We start from the raw sequence: 20,293 nt of genomic DNA on the forward strand, positions 1-20,293 counted from the left end.
AATTAATAAGAGAATAATAAGAATTGATATTAATAAAACAAGAACAATGCAGTAATTGTTTAGTATAAACCTTTTACTATTATATAGTATGTAAATTTGACAAATTTAAGAGATTTTTCTTTCTAATAGTAGGCCTAAAATGTCAAAGGGAAGTAGATTTTGATACCAGAGTGAATATATTGTGTAACTGTCTCCTTTGTGTGTAAATTAGAGATGGCCACATTTTTTCGAAAAAATACTTTTTCGAAAAATGAATTTTTCGGAAGCGAAAAATGAAAAACGAAAAAAATTTCGAAAAACGAAAAACGAAAAAAATTCAAAAAACGAAAAAATGTTCGAAAAACGAAGTTTTTTTCGAAGAACAAAAAACGAAATTTTTTTCGGAAAACGAAAAACGAAAATTTTTTCGAAAAACGAAAAACGAAAAATTTTTTGAGAAACGGAAAACGAAAACTGCCGAGAAAAGGAAAACGGATAATTTTCGTAAAACAAACTGAATTCATTTCATTTGTTAGTACTTCCAAACTACGTATAGTATACTATGCATACGTATAGCAAGTCTTATAGAAAGGCTATGTTCATCTGTCTATCTATCCATCCGTTCGTCTGTCGGCTGGCATCAGAGCAAGAGCGGTAAGAAATAACGAGAAGCATAGGTTTGCAACATGAATAGATTCATCTAATGCATTTGACTTTCATTTAATCCAGAAGTGGTAGAGATCTATCGCTTTCTGCTACATTGTTGTTCACCACAGAACACAAACGGTAATATATAGAAAGACGCGGTTTTCCAGAACCAATTCAGTGTCCCAAGAATATATCCAATCTTCGCCCTTATTACACTTGCAGATTAAGTTATGCATAAGTGTCGGAAGTCTTTAGAATGGCTTTGTCCGTCTGTCTGTTGATAGGTGTCAGAGCAAAAACAGTAACAGATATTGAAAAGTCGTTTCTTGTGGTCGATTCACAGCCCCCAAAATAGGTTCCATCTTCTCCATTAACCCTCCATTCAAGTCGGAAGTGGTTCAAATACCCTTTTTTGGTTTGAATTTTTATCGCTATACACTGAGAAAAATCCATTATCCGGACAGCGGTATATTGTACAAATACAAGGATTCGTTATGTTTACTAAGGAAATCTGTACGGAGCATACGTTATCCATATACTACATAGGTACTGCCTTTTACCCGCTTAGATATTACATCATGTCGCTGCAGGATGTCTGACATCTAACAATCTTCCGTATTTTACATACGTATACGTATGTTAAATACTTCAGCTATATGTTATATACGTCCATCTGTGTGTGAGGTCCAGGCCGCCTATAGACACCTCTTTCTTTCGCCATGGCTGACATCATTGAACTACCGTCTTTTGCTTTCGAAATGAGGTTGTTTACAAACGGAAAAGAAGAGAGGAAGGAAACAAAAGCCTGGGTAAGTACACTAGTTAGCTATTACTTTAGTTAAATATTCCATTAATTATATATTCTTTTAGTGTAACTTGCTTTAATATAGTACTAAGTAAGTAATGTAGTTTATGACTACAATTCTTACTATTGTAACTCGTTAATGATTGAGGAGAATGGAATGGGTGAATCTGAATTTTGAGAAATCTTTGAATATTAATGTTTTGAAACATTTTACGTTTCAAGGTAGCAAAATGAATGTTATGTGTTTATTCATTCCGTTTTATATGTGACGATTTATTACTTGGTGCAGATTTACTACAGGGCTGCTTAACATAATTGCTAACAAACCGTTTTCAGCGCGAAAATTTCCTTGTGTAGTGAAGATTTAGGATTTAGATTTCTGGGTTTTCGGCATCAATGGCCTTGTTAGCCCATCACATATGAGGGATGACTTCCCTCGGTGAGTACACTATCCGGGGAAAGGAAGGGAAGAAAGGATTGGGGAAGGAAGAAAACGGCCTGGGACTTATATGTTAGGTACCACGCCGGCATTTGCCTGCTGTGAATGAGGAAAACCCAAGGAAACCTCATTCAGGATGGCTGGACTTAAAATCTTTTGATACTTCTTCGACCGAGTTCCCCCACCGGGATCGAACCCGGGACCGTTCGCACCGAAGGCGAGAGCGTTAGCAACTACGCTACGCGGGGCCACTTGTGTAGTCTAGAAAACTCATTTTTACTAGGATATTTGCATTTTTTTTTTCTTTTAGTTTAACGCCCCATGATTGTATGATCTGTCAGGAAAGTAAATGTACACCTATTTTTCGAGTCTGGCATTCCTGCGCTCCATCCGTGGAGAGTATGAGAATTAAATCAATCAAATGTTTACTGAGGGGCAAAAAGAAAAGCTTAATCTGAATAAGACATTGCAGAGGGGCACAAGCTGTGAATACGAATAGTGCATTGTGTAAATAAAGGACGACACCGAAAGAGAAAGCCAGAAACAGCTGTTAAACTTACAAAAAAAGAGTAAAAATTGTCGAAGTGGGAACATAAAACACAAATACAACAAATACGCCGACAACTAAATGATCACCATGCCATGATCTTGGTGTAGTGGTTAAGGTGCTGGCTTACAAATGCAAAGGACGCAAGTTCGAATCTTAAGCGAGGACATTTTAAAAATTTTTGTTAATAATACATACAACTCATGAGAGATGGTAAAAGAGGTCGTATTTAGTTTTTCGTAGCAATTATTATTGGTAATGTTTAGTACTGATAATACTTTTTGTCTTTGCGTATTGCTTTTGTTCTTGTCTTCATTTCGAAAGAGAAGAATATCCGAACAAATGCCACCAAAATTCCTCATACTTTGAATGTAAACGCCATTTGCAATTAGTAAAGAATAAAAATTGAAAGTTCCGAAGTAGCTGCAAAAAGTAAAAAGAAAAACATGGAAGTCGACCATACTCATGGTTACTAAAAATACAATTTCTACATGCCTTACACCTATCGACCACGTTTCTACTTTAGTAAGTAAGAGGCTTGTGTTTAGGTTAGGTTGGTCAATACGTTTTGCAAAGGGGCCCGGTTTAGCTCTGACGCACCACAGGTGCGAGAAGGGAGAAAAACACTTTTTCTCTCTCCCTCTGTGTGTCTACTTATCTATCTATTTGTATATATATAACGCTATTTGTGAATGAAATAACCACGCTAATTTTCAGCGGATTGAGACGAAACTTGGCACAAACATTAATTGTTGAAATATCTTGATGAGTTCGTTAACCAGAATAATCAGATGAAAATGTTCAAAATGGTGGCCCTTCAAACTCTTAAAAAGTTCCAAGGGAACCAAATTTCGCCCATAAATAGGTATTCAGAAAGTTTGAATAAATTTTCCTCTTTTACTGAAATATTTGTGTGCAGAAACTTTTTGAAATATTGGACCCGATTAATCGCCTAAAGAAGGTTCACGCCCTTTCGCTACGGTCAGTTTTTTTTTTTTTTTTTGCAGGAGGGGGTTATTTTCCTATCGGAACAAGGTGATTGTTAGTGATGATATGAAATTACACATTAAATGTGAAGTAACTTGTGTAACGTGTTATTTGAAAGAATAATATAATAAATGTGCATTCCTCTAACACAGAGAACTGTAAATCATGTATTTCGAGTTCGGGAGCCTGAATGGCGAGGAGTGTTATTTGATTTGCTTTTTAGTAACACATTGCATTGCAAATAAAGGTAGGCAACATTAGTGGTAAGTAAAACAACAACAATAATAATAATAATAATAATAATAATAATAATAATAATAATAATAATAATAATAATAATAATAATAATAATAGGTGTTGTTTGTGGCAAGGCATTATCTTCCTCAGTTCTTCGTCAAACGTAATGATTGTAACGCCATATCTCCCTTACAAACAAAATATTAGCAATTTCTATCGAGAGAACGGAAACTGTAGAGCGATGGGACCAACGTTGGACAGTATGCACTCATAATACTCAGAAAAGTAAGCGATTTCAAAGCAAAATGAACGAAGAGTCATTGTCATGGGTACTCATGGGGCCACGGCAGAGCCCTCTTTAGGCAAAATGTCGATAGCTTATATCGAGAAAACAGGAGGTGATACTGGGATGGGACCAACGTTGGACACCGTGGACCCATAAGGCGTATCGAAAAAATTAGGGAGGCGGGCGCCAGCCAGCCTTACTTATTTTCACATAATAATATAAAATTATGTTGTCGAAATACACACACGAGTTAGCTACTAATATTTCATATTACTATTATTATTATTATTATTATTATTATTATTATTATTAGTATTAGTATTATTAGTATTATTATTATTATCTACAGCGTCTTTTCATTACGTGAGCATGTTTGACATGAAACCAAAGAGAAAATCCATCCTGTAGCGAAAAGAAACAATACTTTCTCTCAAATGGATAAAATATCAAGCCGAGATTGATTCGAACTAGCATGGACGGCGTGAAAAGCCAGTGCTTTGTCCACTATTTTTTTAACTGACTCACCGAACGTGTTTCAGTAACTTACTTATTGCTAATTTTACTTGCTTCACTCGTTTAACTTGCTTTTTCTAATAACTTATAACGACAGGGACACGAACACAGAAACATCGAGAACAGTTAAAAATGATAGATGCTCTCCCGCCGAGAATCGAACCCGAGACTCCATACACTCAAGGCTCACGTGCTAGCCTCTAGACCAGCGGCGATGGCAACGCTCACTTCCTGTGTCGTTAGGGATTACGACCACTGTATTGCCAGCTATCACTTCTGTAGGTTGTATACTATGATCACATGTTTCTTCTTTGCTGGAAGACTAAAACCTACATTATATGTAATACATGAGGTATTTAGACCTACATGCTCTTCATATAATGTAATAAAAGGGTCATGGTGTCGGATTTTAATACATGACGTATTGCAGTATACAACATGCTTTGCATTACTTGTTTGTTTGTAGACAGCTACTAGCTTAGTGTTCTGAAAGGTTGTGTATAAACTAGGGATAGCCCGTTCCGGAATTATTAGTTTTCGGACTCCCGAAAGTAAAGCCGGACAAATTCCGGAATTCGGAAAATTCCAATTTTGTAATAATTTCGGAATTCGGAAAAATCCGGAATTTAGAAATTTCTGATTTCGTTAACATTCCGGAATTCGGAAAATCCGGATTTTTTCGAAAGTCGGGTTTTTTCTCAATTCCGGAATTTTCTAAATTCCGGATTCTTTCCGAGTTCCGAAATTCTTCTGAATTCCTTAGTATAACTGAATTCCATAATTTTGCGAAATCCGGAAAGTGAAAGTTCCGCTTCCGAAAAATGAATTTATTTTGGTTAATATGAACCGTGGCGGAAATAAGTCTTTGCCCAGGTAATGGCGACTGCTTTGAAAGAAATGGGGAGTATGAGAATTCAATCTGTCATATTTGTAGTTTCGTGTGGAGAAAGAACGAACTTGTGAACCAGTGGTTTAAGAAAAACTCAAGTTATTAATATAAACTTTGCCGACTTCATAAAAGAAATACGAAAGGCATTTTGAATCGAAAAATATAACATACAAGTTTGCAAGCGGAGACAAAGAAACCTAACGTAACCAGACTAAAGACGGATCGTTTACCGCGTAGCGATCGCGGTTCAGTGGTCAAGGTGTTTGTGCGAATGCACATTGCAATTTATTTATTTACTTTTTTTTTTTTTTACTTTAGGATTTTTGATGGCGATTGATCAGCGATAACATACCTTTTATTACGAGTATATTCAGATATTTGAATACTCGGATGTTTCAATACTTGAACTATCAAATCTTCAGGAATAGTAATAATGATAATTATTATTATCTCGTAGAAGATTAAAAGCTAGAAGCTAAATTATCGCTCAGGTCATACCATTACAAGCAGAAACGTGACATTTGGAAAGAATATTTCGGTTTGGTTTAATGTTGCTCACGAGAAGAGGAGTTTCTCATCTCGTTTCTAAAACAAATAAAATAACATGAGAATTAACATTTTACATTCGAGACGGGTCAGGGCTAAATTAAAATTTTCGTCTCTCTTTGGAGATGAGAATCGAGACGAGACGAAAAGTATCGTAAACATTTCCCGTCTTGTCTCGATTCTCGAAATAGTGTATGTCCATTCTTTAAGTAACAATTGCTCTGTAGACTGAATCTCATAGGCTATTTCGTTACATTCTATTTCAGAGCTCATTGAATTATGCTATGTGTAGGTATTTTGTAGCAAAGCTTTTATATTTACCCCTCCCTATCCTAAATATTAGTTTATCATATGCCTTACTGTTGCGTGATATTCAGTTGTATTTATTACAGTTATTTTCCTTAAAACAAACAGTAGAATACTTCCTACATGAAACCTCAATGGAACGTTCTGGTTTAAAATGTTGGTAGTTGCAGAGGTGTGTCTTGAAGGTACGGAACCCTTTCCCCGAAATCTCTACTTTTAAGTAAGTTTTGCAAAAATTTCAGGGCAAGTTTAAAACTATTATTATTATTATTATTATTATTATTATTATTATTATTATTATTATTATTATTATTATTATTATTATTATTATTATTATTATTATATCAACTCCATGTATAATCTTTAAAAGATATACGGTTTGTATCTGAATAGTAAAAGCTAATTGACTGTCGATCTCGGTCGTCTGGAAGTCTTCAGGAGGCAAGGACATCGGTCACGTTCTGGGTTTGAGTTCCGAAGGGGCAAGTATTCGGGCTCGAGCAAAAAATTGTTAAAAGTTATAGGCTTCATCCAAACATATTCAAAACAGCTGGGACCGGGTTTGGGCTTCTCAACGGCTCGAGCGGCTCGGCTTACAGCTCATTCAATATCGAACCGAATCGAGAAGTGAGCCGAGCCAACAGCTCACCACACCGAGCCGATTTGAGCCATCGGCTTAGTTGAGCTGAGTCGAAACGTGCTGCTGAAGTAGTTTCAACTTAGCTGGCTCGAACCGGTTCACATGAGCCGAGTAGGTGACCCATCCCAACCGAGAAAGCTCGAGCCATCGGCTCAATTGAGCTGAGTCGATGGCTTGTTCCAACTAAGCCGGCTCGGGTCATCGGCTCATCTCAACCGAGCCGACTCGAGCTGTTCGCTCAGTTGATACGAGCCGAGCCGGTTGATATCACTACCCAAGTTGGTCTTCTGCTTGGGCTCAAGAATTCGACCGTGCAGATCTCAGCCTTGATTTTAAGAACTACAGTATATACTTATATTGGTGGTTACGACATTTAAGGCTGTCTCGTAATAATAATAATAATAATAATAATAATAATAATAATAATAATAATAATAATAATAATAATAATAAACTTGTCTTCTCGTTATCTAGACGAGACGAGATACACTAAAATTGCCCCACGAGATGCACTAAAATTACGAGATGAGACGCACCTCTGTCGTGAGCAACACTAAAAGTATTCCACATTACTGCTTACATTTCTCATGGCTTTTGCTTTCCAGTCTGATCAGGCCAATATTTCAAAACGAGTTAAAACGAGCTGAACGAGCGAGAGAGCCATTATCAAACTCAACTCAACTCGAAACTCGACCTCGAAAACAGCGACTTGGCTCCGAACTCAATTCATGAAAATTATCTTTGACTCGACTCAAATTGTACTCGAGTCGAATTGAATTTTGGCTCGACTTGTGCTCATCCCTATTCGTGTTTGTATTTTATGTTTCCACTTCAACAATGTCTACTCTTTTTTCTCCTTTTACCTGCTGTTTCTGGATTTCTCTTTCGGTGTCGTCCTTTATTTACACCGTGCACTATTCTTATTCCCAGCTTGTGACCCGCTTCAATGTCTTATTCAGTTTAGGCTTTTCTTCTTACATTGACTTCACATGTGACTGATTTAATTCTCACTTTCCGCGCACGACCGATAAAAATGTTTTATTATTATTATTATTATTATTATTATTATTATTATACTATTGAACTTGCACGGCGAAATTACTGTATAATACGATATCATTTCTGTAATTTTACTCCATTGTATGTTATTTAGTTTATTAATGGGCACTAAATTGTCTCCAGATCAACGAATAAATTAACTACGGCATGCACTTTGGTGGAAATATCATTGCAATAAGATTATTGGTTCGTTCCAAACATGTTCATGTAATGATATTTCCACCAAAGTGCATGCCGTAGTTAATTTATTCGTTGATCTGGAGACAATTTAGTGCCCATTAATAAATTAAATAACATACAATAGAATAAAATTACTGAAATGATATCGTATTATACAGTAATTTCGCCGTGCAAGTTCAATAGTATAATAATAATAATAATAATAATAATAATAATAATAATAATAATAATAATAATAATAATAATAATAATAATAATAAAACATTTTCATCGGTCGTGCGCGGAAAGTGAGAATTAAATCAATCACATGTGAAGTCAATGTAAGGAGAAAAGCCTAAACTGAATAAGACATTGAAGCGGGTCACAAGCTGGGAATAAGAATAGTGCATGGTGTTAATAAAGGACGACACCGACAGAGAAATCCAGAAACAATAGGTAAACGAAGAAAAAAAAGAGTAGAAATTGTTGAAGTGGAAACATAAAATACAAACACGAATAGGGATGAGCAGGAGTCGAGCCAAAATTCGACTCGACTCGAGTTCAATCCGAGTCGAGCCAAAGATATTTTTCTTGAGTTGAGTTCCAAGCCAAGGCGCTGTTTTCGAGGTCGAGTTTCGAGTTGAGTTGAGTTTGATAATGGCTCTCTCGCTCGTTCAGCTCGTTTTAACTCGTTTTGAAATAATGGCCTGATTAGACTGGAAACCGAAAGCCATGAGAAATGTAGTCAGTAATGTGGGATACTTTTAGTGTTGCTCACGGCAAGGGTGCGTCTCCTCTCGCAATTTTGGTGCATCTCGTGGGGCAATTTTAGTGTATCTCGTCTCGTCTAGATAACGAGAAGACAAGAGTTTTTTTTATTATTATTACGAGACAGCCTCAAATGTCGTAATCACCAATATAAGTATATACTGTAGTTCTTAAAATTAAGGCTGAGACCTGCACGGTCGAATTCTTGAGCCCAAGCAGAAGATCAACTCGGGTAGTGATATCAACCGGCTCGGCTCGTATCAACTGAGCGAAGTTGTTGTATTACTATACATCTCCTTCCGCCCCTGTCAAATCTGGTCGATCTCGTTGACGCGACATATTTGCTTTTTTATACTCCTTTCTTCGTTTACTGAACAAAACAGTAACTATTCTGAAATATACTACTGCGCATGCCTCGTAGATAAATATTTCTGATGCCAATAGTTTCCGCTTTGTCCAAGGAATGTTCTTTTTCTTATTCCCAGCATGACCCTTTTATTACATTATATGAAGAGCATGTAGGTCTAAATACCTCATGTATTACATATAATGTAGGTTTTACTCTTCCAGCAGAGAAGAAACATGTGATCATAGTATAAACCCACAGAAGTGATAGCTGGCAAGACAGTGGTCGTAATCCCTAACGACACAGGGAGAGAGTGGTGCTCTTCCCGCTGGTCTAGTCGCTAGCACGTGCGCCTTTGGTGTATGGAGTTCCGGGTTCGATTCCCGGCGGGAGAGCATCTATGATTTTTAACTGTCCTCGATGTTTCTGTGTTCGTGTCCCTGTCGTTATAAGTTATTAGAAAAAGCAAGTTAAACGAGTGAAGCAAGTAAAATTAGCAATAAGTAAGTTACTGAAACACGTTTAGTGAGTCAGTTAAAAAAAAGTGGACAAAGCACTGGCTTTTCGCGCCGTCCATGCGAGTTCGAATCAATCTCGGCTTGATTTTTTATCCATTTGAGAGAAAATATTGCTTCTTTACGCTACAGGTAGTCCACTCTTTTCGTATTTTTCGCTGTCGTTCACAGTTAAAGTAACTGACTATTATTCTTTCTACGAATGATGGATCTTCTCTTTGGCTTCATGTCAAACACGCACACGTAATGAAAAGACGCTGTCGATAATAATAATAATAATAATATGAAATATTAGTAGCTAACTCGTGTGTGTATTTCGACAACATAATTTTATATTATTACGTGGAAATAAGTAAGGCTGGCTGGCGCCCCCCCCTATTTTTTTCGATGCGCTTTATGGGTCCACGGTGTCCAAAGTTGGTCCCATCCCAGTATCACCTCCTGTTTTCTCGATATAAGCTATCGACATTTTGCCTAAAGAGGGCTCTGCCGTGGCCCCATGAGTACCCATGACAATGACTCTTCGTTCATTTTGCATTGAAATCGCTTACTTTTCTGAGTATTATGAGTCCATACTGTCCAACGTTGCTCCCATCACTCTACAGTTTCTCGTTCTCTCGATATAAATTGCTAATATTTTGTTTGTAAGGGAAATATGGCGTTACAATCATTACGTTTGAAGAAGAACTGAGGAAGATATTACCTTGCCACAAACAACACCTATTATTATTATTATTATTATTATTATTATTATTATTATTATTATTATTATTTTACTTACCACTAATGTTGCCTACCTTTATTTGCAATGCAATGTGTTACTAAAGAGCAAATCAAATAACACTACTCGCCATTCAGGCTCCCGAACTCGAAATACATGATTTACAGTTCTCTGTGTTAGAGGAATGCACATTTATTATATTACTCTTTCAAATAACACGTGTCACAAGTTACTTCACTTTCAATGTGTAATTTCATATCATCGCTAACAATCAATCATCTTGTTCCAATAGGAAAATAACCCCTCCTGCAAAAAAAAAAAAAAAAAAAAAAAACTGACCGTAGCGAAAGGGCGTGAACCTTCTTTAGGCGATTAATCGGGTCCAATATTTCAATAAGTTTCTGCACACAAATATTTCAGTAAAAGAGGAAAATTTATTCAAACTTTCTGAATACCTATTTATGGGCGAAATTTGGTTCCCTTGGAACTTTTTAAGAGTTTGAAGGGCCACCATTTTGAACATTTTCATCTGATTATTCTGGTTAACGAACTCATCAAGATATTTCAACAATTAATGTTTGTGCCAAGTTTCGTCTCAATCCGCTGAAAATTAGGGTGGTTATAGCATTCACAAATAGCGTTATATATATACAAATAGATAGATAAGTAGACACACAGAGGGAGAGAGAAAAAGTGTTTTTCTCCCTTCTCGCACCTGTGGTGCGTCAGAGCTAAACCGGGCCCCTTTGCAAAACGTATTGACCAACCTAACCTAAACACAAACCTCTTACTTGCTAACGTAGAAACGTGGTCGGGAGATGTAAGGCATGTAGAAATTGTATTTTTAATAACCATGAATATGGTCCACTTCCATGTTTTTCTTTTTACTTTTTGCAGCTACATCGGAACGTTCAATTTTTATTCTTCACTAATTGCAAATGGCGTTTACATTCAAAGTATGAGGAATTTTGGTGGCATTTGTTCGGATATTCTTCTCTTTCGAAATGAAGACAAGAATAAAAGCAATACGCAAAGACAAAAAGTATTATCAGTACTAAACATTACCAATAATAATTGCTACCAAAAACTAAATACGACCTCTTTTACCATCTCTCATGAGTTGTATGTATTATTAACAAAAATTTTTAACCACTACACCAAGATCATGGCATGGTGACCCTTTAGTTGTCGGCGTATTTGTTGTATTTGTGTTTTATGTTCCCACTTCGACAATTTTTACTCTTTTTTTGTAAGTTTAACAGCTGTTTCTGGCTTTCTCTTTCGGTGTCGTCCTTTATTTACACAATGCACTATTCGTATTCACAGCTTGTGCCCCTCTGCAATGTCTTATTCAGATTAAGCTTTTCTTTTTGCCCCTCAGTAAACATTTGATTGATTTAATTCTCATACTCTCCACGGATGGAGCGCAGGAATGCCAGACTCGAAAAATAGGTGTACATTTACTTTCCTGACAGATCATACATCAATGTAAGAGAAAAGGTGACGATGAGATACATGATAATGGTGGAATCAAGAAAATGTAAGGAAACTGGAAAGTCTTAATAATAACCATACCTACAGTGTTCACCAAAAGCCTATTTGTCGGGAGCAGGAATCGAACCAGGGACCTAACGTTTAAAGAACTTGTTTACAATGAAATATGTATATTTTACGAAGATATTGACATATTTTACAGCCTTACTGAAATTAAAAAAAAAAGTAGTTAGGGAGAGCTTACTTTTTAGGTTTTTTATTTTTTAATTTAATTTATTTTTATTTTTATTTATTTATTTTTGCTTTGTTATGTTCCCTAGTTAATTCATGTTTGGGTTACTGAAAATTAAAACCTTTTTAGTATTATTGTTATGTCATCACTTTGGAACCAAAAAGTTAGATTTTTTTTCTTGTGTTTTCATATAGGAAGTTGGTGAGTTTGTGCCTTAGCATTGGTTTGGTTTCTAGAACGTAATTGAAGGTCATGTTGAGTTGAGTCTTGGTGGGTTTGAGTTCGTGAAGTGTCAGGCACTGCTTATGCCCCTGTCTTCTGTCTGTGATGTTTCCTGGCTTTGGGCTGTGAGGTATTTATGCTGAGGAGTACCAACGCAGGCCGCGTGATATACACGTAGCTACAACACATCTTCAACAGTTACGAATGCCAGGTGTTTGAATTTCACCTTTCGTTACGGCGTGACTAATGCAGTATAGTACTAGGTTCAAGTTCTATGGGTGGTAAAAACGGTATATTACTTTTGTGATATGGTAAGAAATAAAACGTAATAGTTATTAGTTTAATTAGTGTTTCTTCATAGTATTGTTTCACTATTTCTAGAAGGAATTAAGTATTAACGAAGTAATGAATAAGCAAAAGCACACTTTGATTGACGTTTACTATTTCTCATACTCCATTGAGAATGTTTTGATCCTCAGTTGCTCAAACATCCAGTGTGCGTTTTTTTTCTTTCTTTTTTTTTTTTTGGTTACACTGCCTCACAGATGAGCTCCCTCGTGGCTAAGTGGTTAGTGAACACGCCTTTGGCGTGGGACACCCGGGTTCGATTCCCGGCCGGGGGCCTCGGTGGCTCAGTGGTAGAGCATTCACCTCTGGTGCTTGGGGTCCCGGGTTCGATCCCAGCTTCGCCAAGTGAACCTTGTGATGGACAAACACCGTGTGCATGGGTTTTCTCGGGTTTTCCCGTTTCCTTCCACTTTCTTCATTCCACCATTTAATTAATTGCTCATCATCAGCGTCTCCCTTAGCCTAACCGGCATAACTGTGGGACGTAAAACTCAAAGGTTTCATTTCATTTTTTCTTAATCTTTTGCACCGACCGACCGATCTCGATCAAATTTCCAACGTAGATGCGGTTCTGGCCTGGGAGTGTTATTAGCTATTTACTTTGACAGTAGAACTTAGGGGAGGGGGAGGAGGGGGACAGAAAAAATAAATAAGACTTAATTTACTTTGAAGTGTAAAAGTGCGAGCCTTTTCTTCTCTCTCTCTCTCTCTCTCTCTCTCTCTCTCTCTCTTCACTCCTCCAGTCTCCTCTCACTTTGATTTCATGATTTCGCACTCTGATGAAAAGTATTAAATACCGCCAGGAAAAGTACTAATATATAACCTCTCTTTTAGGCGCCCCTCCAACCACGCGCCCGGGACACGTGCTTTGCTTGCTCGCCCATAGCTGCGGCTCTGTGAGCTACATAAGTAACATACAATGCTTACGTAATACTTTGGGTAATAAATACTATTAAGAAAGGAAGAATTGCATTTTTTAACTTTCGGAAAGAAGCTACTATGGGATTAAAGATAAGGTAGGAAAGGCAACACATTTCTATGCAAATGAAGTTGAACACATTCCAGTCTATGCTTTCACCCAGCAAACATATAGTTTGGAACCAAAAAAATGTGACTTTTGGAATATTGTACTTAGGTTCACAGCGGAAGCGACGAAATAACTTGACTCATCCATTGTAGCTCTCCCCGCAACCAGTTTCCAAAATGTTGGCAATAAGTTTGCGAAACGAGAGGTGACGACTCCAATTTTGGGTGAAAAGTCGCTATAAGAAATAATCGAAAAATTCATTGTCTATATGCATTGTTTTAAAGTTGTAGATGTAAACTAAACAATATGTTCTACTCACTGGCGCAAATCCCGGGGGGGTGGGGGGTGACGGATACATGTCCCCTCCAATCTTGGAACTGAGGGGGACTTCTCCCCAATAATCCGATTTGAAATGTGTTTTTTGGGAGAAATTTGATGATTTTTGTCCGATTGCTACAAAGGAACGTTAGATAAAATAGATGTCCCCCAGAATAAGCCTCAAATCTGCAGCCTCCCAACGCTGAAGACAACTCTGATCCTCCACAGCATTGTATTTCAACTTCATAAGTATTTTGGACATCGCCAAAAAATAGTATGGTAACGGTCGTACCCCCCCCCCCCCAATGTTGAAGACAGATTTGCGCCGCTGGTTCTATTCCCATCTTTGTAAACAGGGCGCAACCAATCCTTTAATTCAGGGATCATTTCAGGTTGTTTCGGGTACTTTTGTTCATGTTGTGGTCAAAATAGTTCCGAAATAATTAACACTACAGTACTCACGTCAAGAAATTTTTTGTAAAAGAAAAAGTGCAGAATAATTAAAAGACCCCAAATGACAAATATAACAAACACCTTCTTCGCCTTTATTCACGCATCTATAGCTAATCTTGTTGCTATCGGTAATGATGTATTACGTGTGTCTCTCAACGGAAACTCTGCGAACTAAAGGACATCAAGTTTGTAGTTGTTCTTCATTAGAGGGAAAGGGTAACATAACAATGCAGGATTGTGGGGTAGTGAGTACGCTGTATTTCCAAACTCTTCATCACTTGCGCTGATTAAAACAAACAGAAAAAAAGAACGTAAAAACTGTTTTGAACTAATAATGCTTCTCTACAGATGAACATTTTGTTTGCAGCAAAAAGTCGCTAAATGTGTAAGTAGGTAAATCGTCATTTAAAAATCATCCAAAAATGTCTCCAATCGGAAAAAAAATATTTTTTGGCGCTGTCGTAGGGCGACCATACGTCCCGTTTTGACCGGGACAGTCCCGTTTTAGGGGCGTGTCCCGGCCGACCCGTCAGTAGATGGAGAAAAGTAGTATTCGTCCCGTTTTATGTAAATGAAAGAAGTAAATAACAAACCTTTACTTTTTTTAAAAGTATTGATAATTAATAATAACAAAGAGGCAAAAATTGAACTGAAATTCCCTATATTAAGCATACTCTATAGTTCGCAGTACTGCTCGAAAGGCAGCAGAGGTTTTAGCAGTTGGTTGTGTGTTAAACAAACTTCAACGTGTCTTTCCTTTTTCATAAGTACCCGCTCTGTAACGAAGAGAGAGGGGGGGAACTCTGATATCAAGGCACTGATAAGAACAAAGGTAGATCTAAAAGTCTAGGGATGCAAGAACCTGTCCCGTTTTTAACTGAAAATTTTATGGTCACCCTACTCTATCGTTGAGGTCGAATTCCCCTTATTTAGCGACTTTACCCAAAATTGGCAACATTGACCCCCACCGAACAACACCCCATCATCTTTAGCCTAGCCAGCATAATAGTGGGACGTAAAACTTAAAGATTTCATTTCGAACAACACTCCCAGAAACCTACTGTTATACCATTCCCAAAACACCCTTTCGTACAGTTCTCCCTGTTCGAAAACAATTATAAATAGGAGTGTTCATACATAAATGTGGAACTCAATTTCCCTGAATTTTCCAGGTTTTCCAGGTATTAATTTTGCAATTTCCAGGTCTAGTGGAAGAAACTAATAGTACGAGAACATATAAATTTTAAGAATACTATATTTATATATTTGAGAATGGCCACCCTTCTCCCCAATGAACGATTGCAATTAAATATTGAGTCACAAGAAAATAAATAATTGAAATAAATAAAATTTAAGTTGAAAAATATTAAGTTGAGAAGCCTACTAAGGGAATTATATAATACTTTTGTTCCATACTTGAATACATTCAAAATATACAAAAATATTGGCTTGGGGAAGAAAAAAGGGCCCGCGAGATTTTAACTGATTCTTATAGTATTCGACGACAGAAATAGATTACTGAAAGAATTTTCAAAATCGGCACAGGTAAACATGCAGAAAATCATATTTTCATGTACCGGTTCAAAATGGGGAAGAAAAAACGACCGCGAGATTTTAACTGGTTCTTGTAGCACTCAACGAGAGAAATCGACCAGTGAAGGAATTTTCAAAATCGGCGCAGGCAAACATGAAGAAAATCGCATTTTCATGTACCGGTTCAAAATGGTGAAGAAAAAAGGACCGCGAGATTTTAACTGATTCTTGTAATACTCGACGAGAGAAATGGAGTAGTGAAGTAATTGTCAAAATCGGCGCAGGCAAGCATGAAGAAAATCGCATTTTCATGTACCAGTTCAAAATGGGGAAGGAACAAGGTCCCGCAAGTTTGAACCGCTACGATATATGTTCACGAATGTGCCCGTCTTCTCAAATTTAGTTAATTACTGTGACACTGAAACATGTGACACAGAGTCACATTGTGGATGACTCTGCAATCGGCAACCACTGCACATATACTCCTCCCGCCCCACAGTTTTATTATTTCGATCCATTCCTCACGTGCTAACGGCATGGTTCAACATCTGCAAGAAAGAGGTAAATGTAACGTTCAATTGGCAATAGCTTTTCACCAAATTAAGCTGCATGAAATCTGATTGCATATTTGACATACTAAGAAAATTCTAGCCCGTGGCCATAAGAATCACATATCCCACCAGTTCATAAAAATTTTGAACACAAAATTACGGTCGTCCGTGTGACGTACTCCCAAAAGGCCGTATCACCCACCTCACATTCAATGAAACCACATCCGTGTAGAATTTAGAAAGGAACTTCTTATGATGTATACAGCATGTCTCAAACGTTCCCTGACATAGGGTAACTCTGTTATTATCCGAGTTACAACAAAATGTAAGAGGAAAAACATATCGAAATATGACGTTTTCAATCTAAAGTGAACACTTTTTTAAAAAAAATCGGACGAGATGTGTGTGCTGTATACTCTTTATGCACCCAATTTTAAATGAAAATGCAACGTTGTCATTTACCTGGACCCACAACATAAGTGAATGAAGTTACTGTTTGAAACGGGGGCTGGCCATCGACATGTTAGCGTAAAAGACAGTAACTTCACTCACTTATGTTGTGGATCCAGGTAAATGGCAACGTTGCATTTTCATTTCACATTGGGCGCATAGAGAGTGTACAACGCAAACGGGTCATCCGATTTTAAAAATTCTTTCACTTTAGAATGAAAACATTATATTTGGAGATGCTTTCCAAAGTAGTATAATTTAGTTTGTTTAAATTTACAATTTAATACAAGTAGATTCGGATTTACATGAGTAGGATTTTGTATGCATCTAACTAATGAATTCTTTTATTTTCATACTTAACTTAGTGACTTGGCTTTGGACTGCTACTGATTATTGTAACCCATTATTGCTTGAGAAGTAACAAGATATCCGAATCTTCATTTGGAGAAATCAAAGGTCTGTTGGAAAGCTGGGGATTACAATCATTAATTTCTACATTTCAAGGTGCGTAAATTATATATTCTGTATTTATTGTTAAATTACTATTACTATTATTGGGTTTAGAATCAATCAAGCACTTCATGATATTTTATGGGGATCAAGATGGGTGCCGGATAGATAAGTATTTGAGCGTCAGGCTCTTATTTCTTTTCAATTTAATATTTAATCAATGATTATTTTTCTCTCTCATTATTCCACCAAATCGTATTCCAAGATTATGTCCATTTTGATCGATATATCCATATTTTTGATCTCTTTTATATATATAGATTTTCGATTTTTGATATTGTTTATATTTCGATATTGCTGTATTTTTCGATATTTCGAACAAGTTTTGATAGTTTGTCGATATCGATTATCCATATCTAAATTTGGATATCCCAAAGCCCTATCAAACCCCCTCCGAAATGAAGTTTTTGGCTATGGACCTGATTAGGGATGCGCACGAGACAAGACGAGACAGAATTTTTGTTACGAAATTCGAGACGAGATAGAGCTCTTCCAATAGAAACGGATCCAGTTTTCGAGAGGAGACATAACTTTCGCGGCACCTTTTCGAGAGGAGACAATCTCAAATCTTTTCTCTTGCGCATCCCTAGACTTGATCATGAGTTATCAAAAAAAAAAAAAAATGTTAATGAGAAATAACATGTAAATACAATATAGGTAGCTAAAACATTTTTGTTTTCATTCTTCAGTAATGCATTGTTATTAATCTCGGGGGGGGGGGCGGTGGTTCAGTGGTAGAGCGTTCACCTTCGGTGCTTGGGGTCCCTGGTTCGATCCCAACTCGCGCCGTGTGGACTTTGTGGTGGACAAACACCGTGCTCGTGGGTTTTCTCGGGGTTCTCCCGTTTCCTCCCACTTTCTTCATTCCACCATTTCACTCATTTCTCATTATCACCGTCTCCTTTAGCCTAACCGGCATAATCGTGGGACGTTAAACTTAAAGATTTCATTTTTTATTAATCTCAGCATTTTATAGTGTATTCTTAAGCTTAAGGTGATGTATAATTAAATTTTGAATTCAGTTAACTTATTTTGTTTCTCAGATTGTTTTTAAAATGTATGTACAAACGTTTGTTTTCATTCTTGAGAGTTTAAAGTGACGTATAGTTATTAAACATAGTATTTAATATTGTACTCTTAACGTGGAAGTGATATACAGTTAACTTTTGAATTCAGTTAACATTTTTCTTTCTGAAATTGCTTTAAAAAGTATGTAAAAACGTTGTTATTTTCTTTCTTGAGTGCTAAAAGTGATGCAAAGTTATTAAGCTTACTACTTTATATTGTATTCTTAACCCTAAACTGATACACAGTGCGTTTTTGAATAAATTATGTCAAGTTATTTGAGTGACGAACACTGGTAGAAAATCCTGACTACTACTGGAACATTTTGATTTTAAGGTGACTACTACTGGTGCAAGGATTTTAAAATATTGTTTTTCCTTTAACGGCTACTCCTTTTTGAATTCTGGCTCCATGGTCATTATAGGAAGGATCAGTGAGTCTTTCCAACTATGGTACAGCTCCGACAGATTCACGATGCTCAGAGAAGAGACAAAATAGTATGTTTTCAACCTTAAAGTGAGAACCACTGGCGTTTTTACCTTGCTATGCAAAAGTAAGTGAGTACTCCAATGGGGTTCCAATGCGGTACCTAATTTCTGCATTTTAGATATATGGAAATACATGTCTGTAAAATGTAAAGAACTGATTTTTTTTTGGGGGGGAATAAACTATAGGTATGTGGGGCTTGCCTACTTAACGCTACAATTCGGAAATTGAATTAAAATATGACTAACGGCTATCAAGATGTTGTCAAATAAAGGGAGGACCAACACAGTTAAGGGGTTTTCGTGTTAGATGCTAAAATTTCCGAAATCGGTCATGGAAAGTTAATAAACACCAGTAGCAATTTCATCTTAAAGTAATTAGATATCTTCATGGGGTGTTAGAACATCATGGAGTCTACCAAAATTAAATTTTAAAAGCTTTTGAAAATATAATCTGACATTTGTAAACAGTATTTGAAATATGTGTTTACCCAAAACTTCCAGTTAGTACATCTAACATCTGGAGAAACACTGAAATAAAAGCTTATGAGATCTTGAAATTTCGGAAACAATTATTGGTCGCAACAAAATTAAATAAGATGGTACTTTTATGGGTTAAATCAGTACCTCAGTACAATTTCGATCGAAAGATTAGTTCAGTCCTAGGTTTTCTTCAGGCAATTCCAAGGGTTCATCGAGCTGTGCAAAAGAATGAAAATTCGCTGTCAATATCTAAGATAGTAACTAAGATATAAGGAATTATATATTTTATGACGTAAAAATAGAGATCTTTATGGATTTGTACTTTTGGGTCTTTCCTATAAGAAAAAAAAATCAGAAAACTACTGTATATACCTTAATAGACAATTCAGTGGGCGGGGACACAGTAGCTTAGTGGTAGGGTATTTAACTAATATTTTTTTGCAGAAACTATTGGAGTATTCACTTAACCCATAGAAATACGATCATACTTAACTCCCTATTTAATTTTAAAATTAAATAAAAGGAAATATTTCAGTGTAGCGACCCACGATTATGCATTTTAGTCTCAGGGAGATTATGATTAAAGCAAGTGAAGGCGTGGGAGACCCGGGTTCGATTCCCGGCGGGAGCTCATGTGGTTCGGATTCCACGTTAATCAGTAGGTCCACGTCTCATATAGCCTCGCTGCTGAACGGGACGCTAAACTAAAATCAACTCAACTAAAGCAAGTGA

The 20,293-nt window shown here is 36.7% G+C and overlaps 1 protein-coding gene across 1 annotated transcript in view; it reads left to right on the plus strand.

Moving 5' to 3' along the window:
* The window catches only part of Grd (gamma-aminobutyric acid type A receptor subunit Grd), a 1,945,208-nt gene that overhangs the window by 476,372 nt on the left and 1,448,543 nt on the right, over positions 1-20,293 (plus strand). The gene's annotated exons all lie outside the window — the stretch shown is intronic.

The sequence above is a fragment of the Thermobia domestica genome, chromosome 3 (genome assembly GCF_964235325.1).
Source record: "Thermobia domestica chromosome 3, izTheDome1.hap1.1, whole genome shotgun sequence".
NCBI lineage: Eukaryota > Metazoa > Arthropoda > Insecta > Zygentoma > Lepismatidae > Thermobia > Thermobia domestica.